General features: G+C 43.6%; 1 protein-coding gene across 9 annotated transcripts in view; it reads right to left on the minus strand.

Annotated features, from left to right (window-relative positions):
- Positions 1 to 17,625, minus strand: part of NDST2 (N-deacetylase and N-sulfotransferase 2) — a 251,442-nt gene that overhangs the window by 120,304 nt on the left and 113,513 nt on the right. The window contains exon 1 of one of the 9 annotated variants that reach the window (XM_074958466.1): positions 13,306 to 13,363. The exons of the other annotated variants lie outside the window; for them this stretch is intronic. The gene's annotated coding sequence lies outside the window, so the exon portion shown is untranslated. Of the gene's footprint in view, positions 1 to 13,305; positions 13,364 to 17,625 lie in introns of those variants that run through there. 9 annotated transcript variants of the gene reach the window in all.

A 17,625-nucleotide genomic window follows, 5' to 3' on the forward strand; every position in this document is an offset into this window, starting at 1 on the left:
ATAGTGAAAAGTATGGTATGATATTCCACATAGGTGTTTACAAGGTAATTACAACATGAACTTCTTCAGTGAGCATGTCATCAACTTTACTTCACTGATACCTCTTACTGTACTTCTATTTTTCTCAGTGTAATACAGTTTAACCAGAACTATAAAATCCATGTTGAACATGAAAAAATTCTGTATGCAAAATTAAACAAGCTAGCAATTCTTAAAGACAGCCCATTAAACACGCAAATATATCTGAACTGTATTAAAACAATGTGAGGATAAATCACATTAAAATGCAGACTAAATAAAGTTCTACATAAAAATTCAATCATCAAAATATATGGTTAATACAACTCTATGTATTTATTTGAGAAAACATGTATGAGTTACAGTTACTTTCCAGAGAGGTATTTGTCTCCAAGTTGAAGGAAGGGGGATATCCTGTTACACGTATACTATAGAAATTAAATTAAATTATTAAAACACACTTCACAGAGAAGAAAAATAAAAATCTAGGCCAAAGGTATACTTGAGCATTCTGTCAATTAAGTTAGCGTAACTTTAAAGAATAAAAAATATGAAATATTTACAAACCCAAATATGTGTGTGTAAGGATGTAGAAATCCTGGATATGAATGTATAATCAATAGGATATGATTGTGTCATTAAAGATTTTTGTAATGAATGCATTAAGGTTGTGCATTCAGTCTCAATTTTGACATCTTCTGACTGGGGAGCTCAACCCTGAATCCTTAACAGCTTTTTGCATTTGACTTAGGTAAAGATAACTAAACAATTCTGTCTAGTCACTGCACAAATGATGCATCTCTCCAATATGAAAAGGAGTACTTGTGGCACCTTAGAGACTAACCAATGTATCTGAGCATAAGCTTTCGTGAGCTACAGCTCACGATGAAGTGAGCTGTAGCTCACGAAAGCTTATGCTCAAATAAATTGGTTAGTTTCTAAGATGCCACAAGTACTCCTTTTCTTTTTGCAAATACAGACTAACACGGCTGTTACTCTGAAACCTGTCATCTCTCCAATATGACCGTCTTATGCCGTGTTATACATTATCCATATCATTTTGCGAACCAATGCAAACTAGTGATTCTGTGGAGATCGGTTTCATATCTCCAGTGTCCTGAGCTTGGAATAGTAGGGACTGGAATGGTGAAGATCCACCATGCTCTACCCTCTGTCAGGATTCATTCTGGCATTGAGCTGAGCCCTTACAGTAGACATTTCCTCTTAAAGGAGAGGATTCCAACACTCAACCTTGGTGAAACAATCAACTTGTCTGGATCAAAATTTAACTTTTGCAAAATGTTTAAATGACCTGGTGCCTAATCAGTTAATGAGCCTGTCCATGCAGTACCCTATACAACTAGCTCCCTGCACGCTGCAGTTTCAACTTTAAAAAAGGTGCATTCTCAGGTGAAGGAAGAGGAAAGACAGGGATAAACAATGTCAAAAAAAGTACCTTGGTCTTTTACACATCTGCTGCTCTGCACAGAAAAAGGGTTAAAAAAAGAACTAGATAAGTTCATGGAGGATAGGTCCATTAATGGCTATTAGCCAGGATGGACAAGAATGATCTCTAGCCTCTGTTTGCCAGAAGCTGGGAATGGGCGACAGGGATCACTTGATGATTACCTGTTCTGTTCATTCCCTCTGGGGCACCTGGACTTGGCCACTGTCAGAAGACAGGATACCGGGCTAGATGGACCTTTGGTCTGACCCAGTATGGCTGTTCTTATGATGGCTCAACACTTAAAATCAGGGACGAGGGGAGGGAAGAGAGTTAAGACAGGGAAAATAAAACAGTTGCCATTCAAAAGCACCTACAATTAAACTGCCATTAGGCAGTGGCACACAAGAAGAGTGTGGTTTCCTAACCACAGGTCACAAGGCGAACACACAGTATTCTGGGGGAAAAGACAAGCTATCACAGTTCATTCTGATGTGAATCCTGATACCAAATCACCTCGCTCTGCTCTCATCTATTTTTAAACGATGACTATTAATGACAAGACCCAGATCTACTCAACATTTTTAAAAAATAGAAGTGTGGGGGCAGTTCCTCAACTGCTACAATCCCAACCCCCGCAAAGCATGCGGTACATTGGGGAATACCCTGATTTGTAGAGGAGGTTCTGGTTACCACAGAACCATCACGGCCTAACATAACCCAGCAGGAGCTGCCATAGAGAATAGCATAATACAGTAGAATCTCAGAATTACGAACACCAGAGTTACAAACTGACCAGTTAACCACACATCTAATTTGGAACTGGAAGTACATGATCAGGCAGCAGCAGAGACAAAATAAAAAATAAATTACTAAAAAGCAAATACAGTACAGTACTGCGTTAAACATGAACTACTAAAAAAAAAAGGGAAAGCAGCATTTTTCTTCTGCAACGTAAAGTTTCAAAGCTGTATTAAGTCAATGTTCAGTTGTAAACTTTTGAAAGAACAACCATAATGTTTTGTTCAGAGTTACAAACAACCTCCATTCCCGAGGTGTTCGTAACTCTTGAGGTTCTACTGTACTGCTCTGCTGGCTTCTCAGAGCCCCTCCTACTTTGATAATAAATGCCTTTTACTGGGATAGATGGGAGCATACAGCACTGCCTGCTTTTCCTTGCAAACTGGGATAAGTTTCATAAGAATTAATGAGTGCATTAATGTGGTGTGCAAAACACCATCTACAAGCAAACGTACAAAAGAGTGTGGGTCTGGGCCTGTCACTATGCATGAATGTGTCTCGGGGAAAGTGTCTCATATGCAGTTACAAGAGTACAGGCAGAACCTGAAATGGCTGTCTGTAACTCCAAGGTGCCAAGCCCTCGCTAACACACACAGTTAGGGACAAGCCAACACTTACAACCATCTTATTAACATTAAAAACCACAGGGCTAGTTCCTTCCACCACCACTTTGTGATCACATCGATTCTGCCAGTGGGCACATTCCCACAATCCCACCCCTCCCAGCTGCAGACCCCCAGGCTGGTTGAAAGCTTGTTGGGAGACAAAAAGGCCAAACATTTTCTACAAGTTCAATCCTCAAAGCAACAATCACCATGAGGAAAAAAGAGCATGCTATTGCCATGGAAACAGCACAAAAATACTGTTAACAGATCAAGCAGCCTTGGGAGTGGAGACACTGATCACACTGCAGAGCAGTTATTGGAATTTAGTTTCACAAACAAGAGGGGTTAGAATATTCAGAAGGCCCACAAGGAACACTGTCAGCCCAGATGTCTCCACCCCTTTCCAGATTTTACTGGCCCCAGGTCAGCTTTTCAACACTGACTGCCTCTCTGTGCAATGCGCACTTGGTGAGAGTGGTGTCTTGTTAAGGAAACCAATTCCTCTTCAACACCTGAGTTGGGGAAGAGGGATAAATTGTACAATTTGGCTAAAATTACTACTAAATTTGTTCTTTATACAAAATCATTGTGGACATGGTGCTTTACAGATAAATAAAGCACCAAGGCTCTGCTGCCCCGAGAGCTTACCAAGTAGAGTCAAAAACTGATGTTTGTTGCCACTACAGAAAAAAAACAAACCCATGTCCTGGTGAAGTGCAGAGCCTCAGACTCCTTAGTCCATGAGGGACAGAGTGGAAAAAATGGAATGTAATCATGTAATTCAAAATGGTATTATAATGGATACTCACAAGGAGGGCCAAATTAAGGTAGCAAGGGAAACCTTAATTCAGACATTTCCCAACTTCTGAGTGCTTGACTTTGAAACCTCAGTAATGTACTTTTAACATCTTTTGTGTGTGTATGTATGTAATAACAGCTATAGTTTTACATTTTGGTTCTCTTTCCCATTCCCTGTAAGAGCCCTTAACTGAATATAAGCAGCACAGCCCAATGGCCTGTGATGGGATGTTAGATGGGGTGTGATCTGAGTTACTATAGAAAATTCTTTCCTGGGTATCTGGCTGGTGAATCTTGCCCATATGCTCAGGGTTTAGCTGATCGCCATATTTGGGGTCGGTTTTCCTCCAGGGCAGATTGGAAGAGGCCCTGGAGGTTTTTCGCCTTCCTCTGTAGCATGGGGCACGGGTCACTTGCTGGAGGATTCTCTGCTCCTTGAAGTCTTTAAGCCACGATTTGAGGACTTCAATAGCTCAGACACAGGTGAGAGGTTTTTCGCAGGAGTGGGTGGGTGAGATTCTGTGGCCTGCGTTGTGCAGGAGGTCGGACTAGATGATCATAATGGTCCCTTCTGACCTTAATATCTATGAATCTATAAATCTATGAATACGATGGAACGTTGTAGTTGAAAAACATCAGTCAATGAGAACGCCACACATCTGAAAAATGGCTTCAGATTCTGTCAAATTTGTCAGAGAGGAAGAAATTGCCAAGTGCAAGCAGTACACAGGATGGACCCCTCCTCTTTATTAAGGCTAGATGACATCAGCAACCAATAAGCATCCAATGCTCTGAAGCACTGATTCTGACAAGTCATCAAGCATCTCGCATGACAGCAGGGAATTCCAATAGGCTAGCAAAGTCTTATCAATGCAACTGTTCCATCAGGGTGTTTGCTCCTCCCTAAAGCCTAATTCTCCCATTCCCACAAAAAAAAAATTGTATATTAAAAAAGAGATCCTGGACACTGGTAAGCCAGAAGCATGACTTATTTCACAGATGTGTTGTGAGGCTTAATTTATGTCTGTAAACCCTTTGTGTTGTGCCTCTCCTCTATTGTAAGAGACTCTCAGTATTATCAATATGGTCCTCTCTACACTAGCAAGAGTTAGCCAGTATAGCTATATCAGTAAACCCCCCTACAGTCAGCATAACTATGTTTACACTACAGTATTTGCTGGCATAGCTGTGTTGGTTAGGGTTTGATTTTTTCACACTCCTAACTGACATAGCTATGCTGGCAAAACTTTTAGGTGTAGATCAAAGCTTGCAAGCACCCGATTAGGTTTGGAAGGATTAGATTTTTATCTGTAAATGTAGATAAACATTGATTTCAATATACGTAAACATACAAACTGACACAAAAATATTTCCACTGATAATTATCAAAATGTACAGATAGACAACGTAACAAAAATGATTCTTGAGAACTTATTGGAGTTCGTATTCAGGCTATTTACTTTATACACTTTGACATACGATGTCGACAAATTGTGTTTTAATGCTTATGAACCTTTAACTTTTTGACTCTCATCAACTGTCATTCAATAATTATCGTCTGACCCCTCCTAATTTCCTACAGCTGTGAAAATTTTAAATTGATAAAAATCGAAAAATGCTTAAAAGTAAACACTAATATTATCAGTCAAAATTAAATTTTGCCAAGCCTACGTATGATGAACGTGTAGTGCTTCCACACCCCCAACTCTCTGCACATTTGTTTAATTTATGCAAATTGAACAAGAACCTTGTCAGAGGTAGCCCGAGCTCTGGGGTGGTTTAAGTAGGATCTTCCCAGCACTACAGACAGTTCTATTTGTTTTGGGCGGTGAAATCAGAAGGGATCATAAGAATGAAGATAATGCATTTGTCAGGTAAGTGCTGCCAACTGTAATTGTGCATGTCTCCTTTAACAAAGAATACAGAATACTGACAGTAGTAAATGATTGATTATATATGATTTATACAGCTGGCAGGGACATTCATTCTTGTGCAAGGATCTAGTTCATTCATGGTATAGTGCAAGAGTCATATTCAGCTTTGCATTGGTCCCAACTATTTCCTCCAAAGCCGCTAAATATTTTTTTCTACCCCAGCTTACCCTCTACACTCCCCCCAAGCAATTTAAAACACTAGACAACATCCAGTTGCATTTGTTTCCCGTAGAAAGGCAGAGCAAGGTGCCTCCCATACCAGGCTTCCCAGTGTCTTGGGTTGCCATCGCTCCCCTTCTCCTAGTCATTTCTAGTATCATTCTGTGCTGGTTTGGTGGGCCTACAGCCATCAGCAGTAGAGCATTTACATTCCGCTTTTCCCATGATCATCTTGTTAGAAGCATAAACCAAATCATATCACCTGAGGGCTTGTTAATGGAAGGGAAGGAAGCAAGAGTGTCTCACAGCATTTCTAATCTTTCCAGAGAAAAGGAAGAAAAGGAGACACTAAGATGAAACCAACATATTAAACCTTCCAGCTCATGCCTGCAATCAAAGGACCACTCCTGCACATGGAAAGGACCCAGTCAAAGCCCTTCCTATGGCAACAAGGTAACACACAAATTCTTGAGAACTTAGCCAGCTTCAACCTCTAACCATTGTCCCATGTCTGTCCTGAGATTCCATCAGACTTCACTGCGGCTGCAACCTGGAAGAAATAAGTCCCAATGCTCCAGGTCCAAATAGCCACTTGTTTTCCAAATTTAAACACTCCCTGTCTCCCACATCCCAGGGAGTCTTTTCTCCAACAGAGATTTCTGTATTCCTTCGGGAAAGGACCCTCACCACGTCTATCAGCAGAAGCATAGGGTATTCTAATACCTACAGCACCAAAGTTATGCACCATATCTTAGCACTAGAGCAGAGATGTATTTCACATCTGTGACAGCAGATTACAAATTAGCTAAGTATTTCCCCAAGCACCCAGTCAGCTCAGGCCCCCACATGAGACAGTTTGAATCTGGAATCTCAGAGCTCTGATTTCAAAGACTGAAGCTACTACAGTTCAGGGAAGTAAATGATCTTACAATAAAGGAAAGTTGTTTTCCACATGAAGGAAGGTTCCATCCATTATCGCAGTTTAAACAGGTGTATCCTGTTGCCTTCACTGGAAAAATCAAGCTAAACCTTCACTAAAACAAAACTAAAAATTAATCCCCATCTACTCTATTATCTGAGCAAATATAAAGCTATTAATAGCAAGTAATCCACATACTGGTGATGCAGTTTTTACCATAAGAATTCTGTATAATCCACAGAACAAATACCAGACCTACTCAACATATTACTGTATCACACCTGAAATATTCACTAGGTCCGTATGACAGTGCAGATTAATTTACAGCTGCTACTCTGTCTGTAACCTCATCTCAGAAATTGGTCTCTAAAACATAGTTGACTGTACAGAAGGGATTGAGGAGGTCACTGGCCCAAGGTTTGGGACCTGCTACAGACACTCCTGGACTAGTGTCAAAAAAAGAGAGTTCAAACCAATGTAAGTCTGGAATAGTTTAAAACTGTGATATCTTGTGAACTAGCGGGGCTAGAGATAAATGCTTTATCCCACTGGAAAGCTGAGCATTCCCACTTTCACTCAAAGTATTTCCTTGCCTTGGTAGGATGCAGGATACTGGACCTTTAAAAAAAAAAAAAAAGGAATAAAGCCACTCAACTCTAATTTCTATCTTGTTTTCCCTCCCCTCCCAACCTACCTGAATTCTGAATGTTAGTGGGTATCCTTAAGCTTCTAGAGCTAGAGATTACCACTTTCTACCAGGTGAAAGTTTGGAATCTCAGCTCTCTTTCAAATGGCATACAGCTGGCATATCATCCTCAGTCTGCGGAGTAGGCTGAATTATACTTTTAATTTGGGGCTGGGAGCTTTGTCTCCAAAGTGAGAGACATGTACGCTCAATCCCCAGACGCACTCCTACTGATATCAAAGAAGGTTTGCACAAAGATCAAGGATAGCATATGGACATTTGGTAGAAACTGTATTTTAACTAGTGAAGTTAATGATTGCCTGCAGCTCACTCAGTGGGAAAACACGATGCTGTACGCTTTTAGAACTACAGCTGTCCTTGCCCTGGGTTTCTGCATGTGTGTCTTCCTTTCTTCTCCCTGCACATATCCCCATTTTGGCCTCTCTTCAGTCTGATTGCTTGCTCTGTTTCTTTCCAGGGATGGAGATGACCTAAAATGTTATGGGGTTCAACTCCTAGTCCTCCCTGCAGCCACATATCATTGCCTCCCTCTGAGCTTCACTCTAGGTCCCTCTCCATTTGTCAGACACCAAACAGCGAGTGCATCTTCTTCTCTCCCCTCCCCAATTCTGAGTCGGAGCAGCAACATTTTTCTGTTGCTCCCTTTCTAGGCCTTTATCAGACCAGCCATCCACTTCTTCTACAGCTATTGTGTGTCTCTCATCCACCTTCCAGCTCTTCTGCACTAAGTAAGAAAGCAGCTGGCTGGGGGTGCAGACAGAGGAGAGGCAGTTATAGGCTGATGCTCAGTGGAGCCATTTGTCTGGTTAATTCCAATAACAAACGAGACTCTGGCACGTTAACTAGTTATGCGACTCCCAAGCTGTTGGCGTCCAACTTCTTAGAGGGACAAGTGGCGTTCAGCCACCAGAGATTGAGCAATAGGTCTGTGATGCCCTTAGATGTCTAGGGCTGCACACGCTGACAGGTGCAAGTAACATGTTGAACCCCATTCATGATGGGGATCGGAGATTGCAATCTTTCACCATGAACAAGGAATTCCCAGTAAGTGTGGGTCATATGCTCACGTTGATTAAGTCCCTTAAAAAAATAAAAAAGCCTTGACTGGCCAGAGGAGAAACCTGAAAGACTGTTTTTTGCCCTCCCCGTACCTCTGGAGCAGGAGGTAAAAGGTAAAGAAATTCAAAGTTATGACTCAAGTGCCCAACGTATAACCCTGAAGTAAGGCGAGGGAAGGATCTTGACAGCATGCTGAGAGTGACTAATGCCCCTATTACTGAGAATGCATTTTACATGAAAGCATGCTCACACATGACAGGCAGCCTGCCGAAGTGGTGCCAGGCTCACCTCTACCTGTTGTTTCACTGGTCACAGCCTTGATAGTGGGATGGGTCAAGGCTATAAGACTCCAGCCGCCCCAGCAGGAAAGAGGTTCAAGGTGCTGGTTTTGACCTACAATGTCCTTCATGGTTTGTGTTCTGGCTACCTTTGAGACTATATTTCCCTTCAAACTCTTACTGAACAGTGATGATCAGTGAAGTCTCTGGAGTGGGTAGTGCCCGGATTTAGCCATCTGGGAGCAAATATTTCTCAATGAGTGGTGCCTGACTCCAGAACTCACTCCTCCCCACCCCACACTTTGTCCAATAGAGGCCAGGTTCGCTGACCTTCAGAGCACATTACAGTGTGTCTATTTATTCAAACTATATGTGGGAGGGCAGGGAGAAGGGTGAATTAAATAATTAAATGGGAAGAGGTATTTTTTTTGGGGGGTGGGAGAAAGCGAGGGAAAGGACTTCTTTCAGCAGTCCCAACATTTTGTAAGTATAGATGATTTCAGGAATAGATTTTATGCTTTTGTTTTATATGCACTTAGATATATTTATGGTAAGGAAACGATATAATTTGGAAAAAAATATACAACAAAGTAATAAAGACAAACAAAACATGCACAAGGGGGCTGTTACATAACCCTAACTCAGAATTTCCTGAATTTTAAATAGTGTTTAAAAGCTCAACCATAACGCATTAACAAATCTTTGTATTAAAAAAAACAAAACAAAACACAAGAAACAAAACTCTTGTGAACAGGTGATCAGTTTGTCTGGGAGCGTGTTTGTGCATTCAAAGCCATTTGTCTGAATGTGCAATGAAGGATTCAAATGAAGCTATATCTATTTTAACATGCAGATCATCAGATACACACAAAAACTGCATGCAGGTCTTTACTATCATCTATGGCCTTTACAACAAAAGTTAGTCTTCACTGAGGACAAAATGCACTGCCAATCTGAAAATAAGCCTCTTTTGGTTACCAAAAAGTAAAATGTAAAAAAAAACAAAAAAACCCAAACACTGCTCATCACTGAAACTCCAGTTTTTCCTGCTGTGATGAAACCACAACACTCAGAAGCAATGTTGTCCTTTTTTTCCACACATGGAAGGGGCAGGAAATCATCTTTGGGATAGAAACGACCCTGAGAAACATCACCTGAAGACTAAATTTGTGATGTGTCTGTTTTAATGTGCTTTACATGAAAATGCCTCCTCAATCAGAACTTTAACATCCCTGGTGCAACACTGTAATAAAAGAAGAATTATTTCTACATAAAATATTTTCAAAAGCTTTTCCTGAAGCATCCACACGTCTTTAAAAACAGTACGCTAAGGATCATAACAGTGCAGTGGGAAGTACAATATCCCCCTTCTCTAGCAGCTTTTGCCAGAGACTGGGTGTCTCACATGGAAGAACAGAAAGAATATTACTAAGTAACCAGGCAAGTCCACTGTATGACAATCTACAACAGGGGCAGGCAAACTTTTTGGCCTGAGAGCCACATTGGGGTTGCAAAACTGTATGGAGGGCCGGGTAGGGAAGGCTATGCCTCCCCAAACAGCCTGGCCCCTGCCCCCTATCCGCCCCTTCCCACTTCCTGCCCCCCTAAGAACCCCCCACCCATCCAACCCCCCCCCCGCTCCTTGTCCCCTGACCACGCCCTCCCAGGACCCCCCCACCCCTAACCGCTCCCCCAGGACCCCACCCCCTATCCAACTCCCCCTACTCCCTGTCCCCTGACTGCCCCGACCCCTATCCATACACCCCCGACAGGCCCCCCGTGACTCCCACACCTATCCAACCCCCCCGTTTCCCGTGCCCTGATCACCCCCCCAGAACCTCTGCCCCATCCAACCGCCCCCTGCTCCCTGTCCCCTGACTGCCCCCTGGAACCCCTTGCCCCTTATCCAATCCCCCTGCTCCCTGCCCCCTTACCATGCTGATCAAAGCAGCATGTCTGGCAGGCATGCCACCCAGCCGAGCCAGCCCCACCACCGTGTTGCCTGGCAGAAGGTCACAGCCCCACCGCCCAGAGCGCTGGTGGCACGGCGAGCTGAGGCTGCAGGGGAGGGGGGACAGCAGGGGAAGGGCTGAGAGCTCAAGGGCCAAGCAGGACGGTCCCGCGGGCTGGATGTGGCCAGCGGGCCGTAGTTGGCCCACCTCTGATCTACAACATGTACTTGCAATTTCTGACCCAGAACTAAATTCCATAGCTCTGAGATTTGCAATGTGAAAAAAGAATTAGTGCCTGGTGAATTTCATCTCATTCAAGTGGATGCCTTTATTTTTTTTGGTGATCCTGAACTTAAAGTTTGTATTTTTGTTTTCATTATCCCTTTAAAAAGAGTCTCCTGCAGCTCCAAGCTAAAGATCTTCCAGGAGATTCTAAGCAACAGCTGCAACATCTCAGCCATCTGTTTCATTTATATTTGCTAATGCAGCTCCTGCTGTTTCCAACTGACAATTTTCTCTCTCTTATTCCTGGCACACGGGAAGTTGCTGTACGCAAAGTTCCTCTTTATTCTTAGCCGTCAAATCACATCTGGTAACAAAAATGCACGAACAAGGCCCCTTCCCATCCCACTTTTGCTCTACTAAAGTTACTGAGATTTGGATGAGTATTTATGCTGTTACTTTACAGTTTAAGAATATAAGAACGGCCACACTGGGTCAGACCAAAGGTCCATTTAGCCCAGTGTCCTGTCTGCCGACAGTGGCCAATGTCAGGTGCCCCAGAGGGAGTGAAAAGAACAGGTAATGATTAAGTGATCTCTCTCCTGCCATCCACCTTCACCCTTTGACAAACAGAGGCTAGGGACACCATTCCTTACTCATCCTGGCTAATAGCCATTAATGGACTTAACCTCCATGAATTTATCCAGTTCTCTTTTAAACCCTGTTATAGTCCTAGCCTTCACAACCTCCTCAGGCAAGAAGTTCCACAGGTTGACTGTGCGCGGAGTGAAGAACTACTTCCTTTTATTTGTTTTAAACCTACTGCCCATTAATTTCATTTGGTGGCCCCTAGTTCTTATATTATGGGAACAAGTAAATAACTTTTCCTTATTCACTTTCTCCACACCACTCATGATTTTATAGACCTCTATCATATCCCCCCTTAGTCTCCTCTTTTCCAAGCTGAAAAGTCCTAGCCTCTTTAATCTCTCGTCATATGGGACCCGTTCCAAACCCCTAATCATTTTAGTTGCCCTTTTCTGAACCTTTTCGAACGCCAGCTTATCTTTTTTGAGATGAGGGGACCACATCTGTACGCAGTATTCAAGATGTGGGCGTACCATGGATTTATATAAGGGCAATAAGATATTCTCCGTCTTATTCTCTATCCCCTTTTTAATGATTCCTAACATCCCATTTGCGTTTTTGACTGCCGTTGCACACTGCGTGGACGTCTTCAGAGAACTATCCACGATGACTCCAAGATCTCTCTCCTGATTAGTTGTAGCTAAATTAGCCCCCATCATATTGTATGTATAGTTGGGGTTATTTTTTCCAATGTGCATTACTTTACATTTATCTACATTAAATTTCATTTGCCATTTTGTCGCCCAATCACTTTGTTTTGTGAGATCTTTTTTAAGTTCTTCACAGTCTGCTTTGGTCTTAACCAGGGATCTCAAACTAAAATCACCAGGAGGGCCACATGAGGACTAGTACATTGGCCCGAGGGCCGCATCATTGACACCCTCCCACCCCTGCTCCCACTCCACCCCTTCCATGAGGCCCCGCCCCTGCCCCACCTCCTCCCACCCCTTCCCTGCCCCAATTCCAAACCCTTACCCAAATCCCCACCCCTGCCCCGCCTCTTCTCCGCCTCCTCCCCTGAGATGCAGCTCCCCGCTCCTCCCCCCTCCCTCCTGGAAAGCCCTAAGTGCCGCCAAACAGCTGTTTGGCGGTCGGAGGAGCCTAGAGGTAGGCAGAGGAGTGGGGACACAGCACACTGTGGTGGGGGGGGTGAGGGGAGCTTGGTGGCTGCAGGAAATAACTCGGGGGGCAGAGAGGGGCCACAGGGAGCTTGGCAGATCGCAGCAAATAACTCCGCGGGCCGCATGCGTGTTTGAGACCCCTGGTCTTAACTATCTTGAGCAGTTTAGTATCATCTGCAAACTTTGCCACCTCACTGTTTACCCCTTTCTCCAGATCATTTATGAATAAGTTGAATAGGATTGGTCTTAGGACTGACCTTGGGGAACACCACTAGTTACTCCTCTCCATTCTGAAAATTTACCTTTTATTCCTACCCTTTGTTCCCTGTTTTTTAACCAGTTCTCAATCCATGAAAAGATCTTCCCTCTTATCCCATGACAACTTAATTTACGTAAGAGCCTTCGGTGAGAGACCTTGTCAAAGGGTTCTGGAAATCTAAGTACACTATGTCCACTGGATCCCCTTTGTCCACATGTTTGTTGACCCCCTCAGAGAACTCTAATAGATTAGTAAAACACGATCTCCCTTTAGAGAAACCATGTTGACTTTTGCACAACAATTTATGTTCTTCTATGTGTCTGACAATTTTATTCTTTACTATTGTTTCAACTAATTTGCCCGGTACTGACGTTAGACTTACCAGTCTGTAATTGCCAGGATCACCTCTAGAGCCCTTCTTAAATATTGGAGTTCCATTAGCTATCTTCCAGTCATTGGGTACAGTAGCTGGTTTAAGGGACAGGTTACAAACCATAGTTAATAGTTCCCCAATTTCACATTTGAGTTCTTTCAGAACTCTTGGGTGAATGCCATCTGGTCCCGGTGACTTGTTACTGTTAAGTTTCTCAATTAATTTCAAAACCTCCTCTAGTGACACTTTAATCTGTGACAATTCCTCAGATTTGTCACCTACAAAAGATGGCTCAGGTTTGGGAATCTCCCTGACATCCTAAGCCATGAAGACTGAAGAAAGAATTCATTTAGTTTCTCCGCGATGACTTTATTGTCTTTAAGTGCTCCTTTTGTATCTCGATCATCCAGGGGCCCTACTGGTTGTTTAGCAGGCTTCCTGCATCTGATGTACTTAAAAAACATACTGTTATTACCTTTTGAGCTTTTGGCTAGCTGTTCTTCAAACTCCTTTTGGCTTTCCTTATTACATTTTTACATTTAATTTGTCCGTGCTTATGCTCCTTTCTATTTACCTCTGTACTGACATCAGTATGTTACTTTTTCCTAATATCCAACCTAAACCTCCCCCACTGCAACTTGAGACCATTACTCCTCGTTCTGTCATCCGCTACCACTGAGAACAGTCTAGATCCATCCTCTTTGGAACCCCCTTTCAGGTAGTTGAAAGCAGCTATCAAATCCCCCCTCATTCTTCTCTTCCACAGACTAAACAATCCCAGTTCCTTCAGCCTCTGCTCATAAGTCATGTGTTCCAGTCCCCTAATCATTTTTGTTGCCCTCCGCTGGACTCTTTCCAATTTTTCCACATCCTTCTTGTAGTGTGGGGCCCAAAACTGGACACAGTACTCCAGATGAGGCCTCAACAATGTCGAATAGAGGGGAACGATCACGTCCCTCTATCTGCTGGCAATGCCCCTACTTATACATCCCAAAATGCCATTGGCCTTCTTGGCAACAATGGCACACTGTTGACTCATATCCAGCTTCTCGTCCACTGTAACCCCTACGTCCTTTTCTGCACAACTGCTGCCTAGCCAATCGGTCCCTAGTCTGTAGCAGTGCATTGGATTCTTCCGTCCTAAGTTCAGGACTCTGCACTTGTCCTTGTTGAACCTCCTCAGATTTCTTTTGGCCCAGTCCTCTAATTTGCCTAGGTCCCTCTGTCTCCTATCCCTACCCTCGAGCGTATCTACCTCTGCTCCCCAGTTTAGTGTCATCTGCAAACTTGCTGAGGGTGCAATCCACACCATCCTCCAGATCATTTATGAAGATATTGAACAAAATCGGCCCCAGGACCGACCCCTGGGGCACTCCACTTGATACCGGCTGCCAACTAGACATGGAGCCATTGATCACTACCCGTTGAGTCCGACAATCTAGCCAGCTTTCTATCCACCTTATAGTCCATTCATCCAGCCCATACTTCTTTAACTTGCTGGCAAGAATATTGTGGGAGACCGTGTCTAAAGCTTTGCTAAAGTCAAGGAACAACATGTCCACTGCTTTCCCCTCATCCACAGAGCCAGTTATCTTGTCATAGAAGGCAATTAGATTAGTCAGGCATGACTTGCCCTTGGTGAATCCATGCTGACTGTTCCTGATCACTTTCCTCTCCTCGAAGTGCTTCAGAATTGATTTCTTGAGGACCTGCTCCATGATTTTTCCAGGGACTGAGGTGAGGCTGACTGGCCTGTAGTTCCCCGGATCCTCCTTCTTCCCTTTTTTAAAGATGGGCACTACATTAGCCTTTTTCCAGTAGTCCGGGACCTCCCCCCATCGCCAGGAGATTTCAAAGATAATGGCCAATGGCTCTGCAATCACATCCGCCAACTCCTTTAGAACTCTCGGATGCAGCGCATCCGGCCCCATGGACTTGTGCTCGTCCAGCTTTTCTAAATGGTCCCGAGCCACTTCTTTCTCCACAGAGGGCTGGTCACCTCCTCCTCATGCTGTGCTGCTCAGTGCAGTAGTCTGGGAGCTGACCTTGTTTGTGAAGACAGAGGCAAAAAAAGCATTGAGTACATTAGCTTTTTCCAAATCCTCTGTCACTAGGTTGCCTCCCTCATTCAGTAAGGGGCCCACATTTTCCTTGACTTTCTTCTTGTTGCTAACATACCTGAAGAAACCCTTCTTGTTACTCTTAACATCTCTTGCTAGCTGCAACTCCAGCTGTGATTTGGTCTTCCTGATTTCACTCCTGCAAGCCCGAGCAATATCTTTATACTGATCCCTGGTCATTTGTCCAATCTTCCACTTCTTGTAAGCTTCTTTTTTGTGTTTAAGATCAGCAAGGATTTCACTGTTAAGCCAAGCTGGTCGCCTGCCAGATTTACTATTCTTTCTACACTTCGGGATGGTTTGTCCCTGTAACCTCAATAAGGATTCTTTAAAATACAACCAGCTCTCCTGGACTCCTTTCCCCCTCATGGTATTCTCCCAGGGGATCCTGCCCATCAGTTCACTGAGGTTGTCAAAGTCTGCTTTTCTGAAGTACAGGGTCTGTATTCTGCTGCTCTCCTTTCTTCCTTGTGTCAGGATCCTGAACTCAACCATCTCATGGTCGCTGCCTCCCAGGTTCCCATCCACTTTTGCTTCCCCTACTAATTCTTCCCAGTTTGTGAGCAGCAGGTCAAGAAGAGCTCTGCCCCTAGTTGGTTCCTCCAGCATTTGCACCAAGAAATTGTCCCCTACACTTTCCAAAAACTTCCTGGATTGTCTGTGCACCGCTGTATTGCCCTCCCAGCAGATATCAGGGTGATTGAAGTCTCCCATGAAAACCAGGGCCTGCAATCTAGTAACTTCCGTTAATTGCCGGAAGAAAGCCTCGTCCACCTCATCCCCCTGGTTGGTGGTCTATAGCAGACTCCCACCACGACATCACCCTTGTTGCTCACACTTCTAAACTTAATCCAGAGACTCTCAGGTTTTTTCTGCAGTTTCATACCGGAGCTCTGAGCAGTCATACTGCTCTCTTACATACAATGCAACTCCCCCACCTTTCCTGCCCTGCCTGTCCTTCCTGAACAGTTTATATCCATCCATGACAGTACTCCAGGCATGTGAGTTATCCCACCAAGTCTCTGTTATTCCAGTCACATCATAATTCCTTGACTGTGCCAGGACTTCCAGTTATCCCTGCTTGTTTCCCAGGCTTCTTGCATTTGTGTACAGACACTTGAGATAACTTGCTGTTTGTCCTGCTTTCGTAGTATGAGGCAGGAGCCCTCCCCTCTCGCGCTCTCCTGTTCGTGCTTCCTCCCGGTATCCCACGTCCCCACTTACCTCATTGCTTTGGTCCCCTTTCCCCGGTGAACCTAGTTTAAAGCCCTCCTCACTAGGTTAGCCAGCCTGCTTGCGAAGATGCTCTTCCCTCTCTTCGTTACATGGTTGTTAAGCCGTGGTGGCTCTTTTTTAGTCCTTTTACTGTGTTCTTTAATTTGGGGTATACATTTAATTTGAGCCTCTATTATTGTGTCTTTGAAAAGCGTCCATGCAGCTTGCAGGGATTTCACTCTAGTCACTGTACCTTTTAATTTCTGTTTAACTAACCTCCTCATTTTTGCATAGTTCCCCTTTCTGAAATTAAATGCCATAGTGTTGGGCTGTTGAGGTGTTCTTTCCACCACAGAAATGTTAAATGTTATTATATTATGGTCACTATTTCCAAGCGGTCCTGTTATAGTTACCTCTTGGACCAGATCCTGCACTCCACTCAGGACTAGATCGAGAGTTGCCTGTCCCCTGTGGGTTCCTGTACCAGCTGCTCCAAGAAGCAGTCATTTAAAGTATCGAGAAATTTTGTCTCTGCATTTCGTCCTGAGGTGACATGTACCCAGTCAATATGGGGATAATTGAAATCCCCCACTATTAGTATTAGTATCAGTATTATTGAGTTCTTTATTTTGATAGCCTCTCTAATCTCCTTAGCATTTCACTGTCCTGGTCAGGTGGTCAATAATAGATCCCTACTGTTATATTCTTATTAGAGCATGGAATTACTATCCATAGAGATTCTATGGAAAATGTGGATTCATTTAAGATTTTTATTTCATTTGATTCTACATTTTCTTTCACATATAGTGCCACTTCACCCCCCACCCCCACATGACATGTTCTGTCCTTCCGATGTATTTTGTACCCCGGAATGATTGTGTCCCATTGATTGTCCTCACTCCACCAGGCTTCTGTGATGTCTATTATATCAATATTCTCCTTTAACATGAGGCACTCTAGTTCTCCCATCTTATTATTTAGACTTCTAGCATGT

Source organism: Natator depressus, chromosome 7 (genome assembly GCF_965152275.1).
Source record: "Natator depressus isolate rNatDep1 chromosome 7, rNatDep2.hap1, whole genome shotgun sequence".
Classification (NCBI taxonomy): Eukaryota; Metazoa; Chordata; order Testudines; family Cheloniidae; genus Natator; species Natator depressus.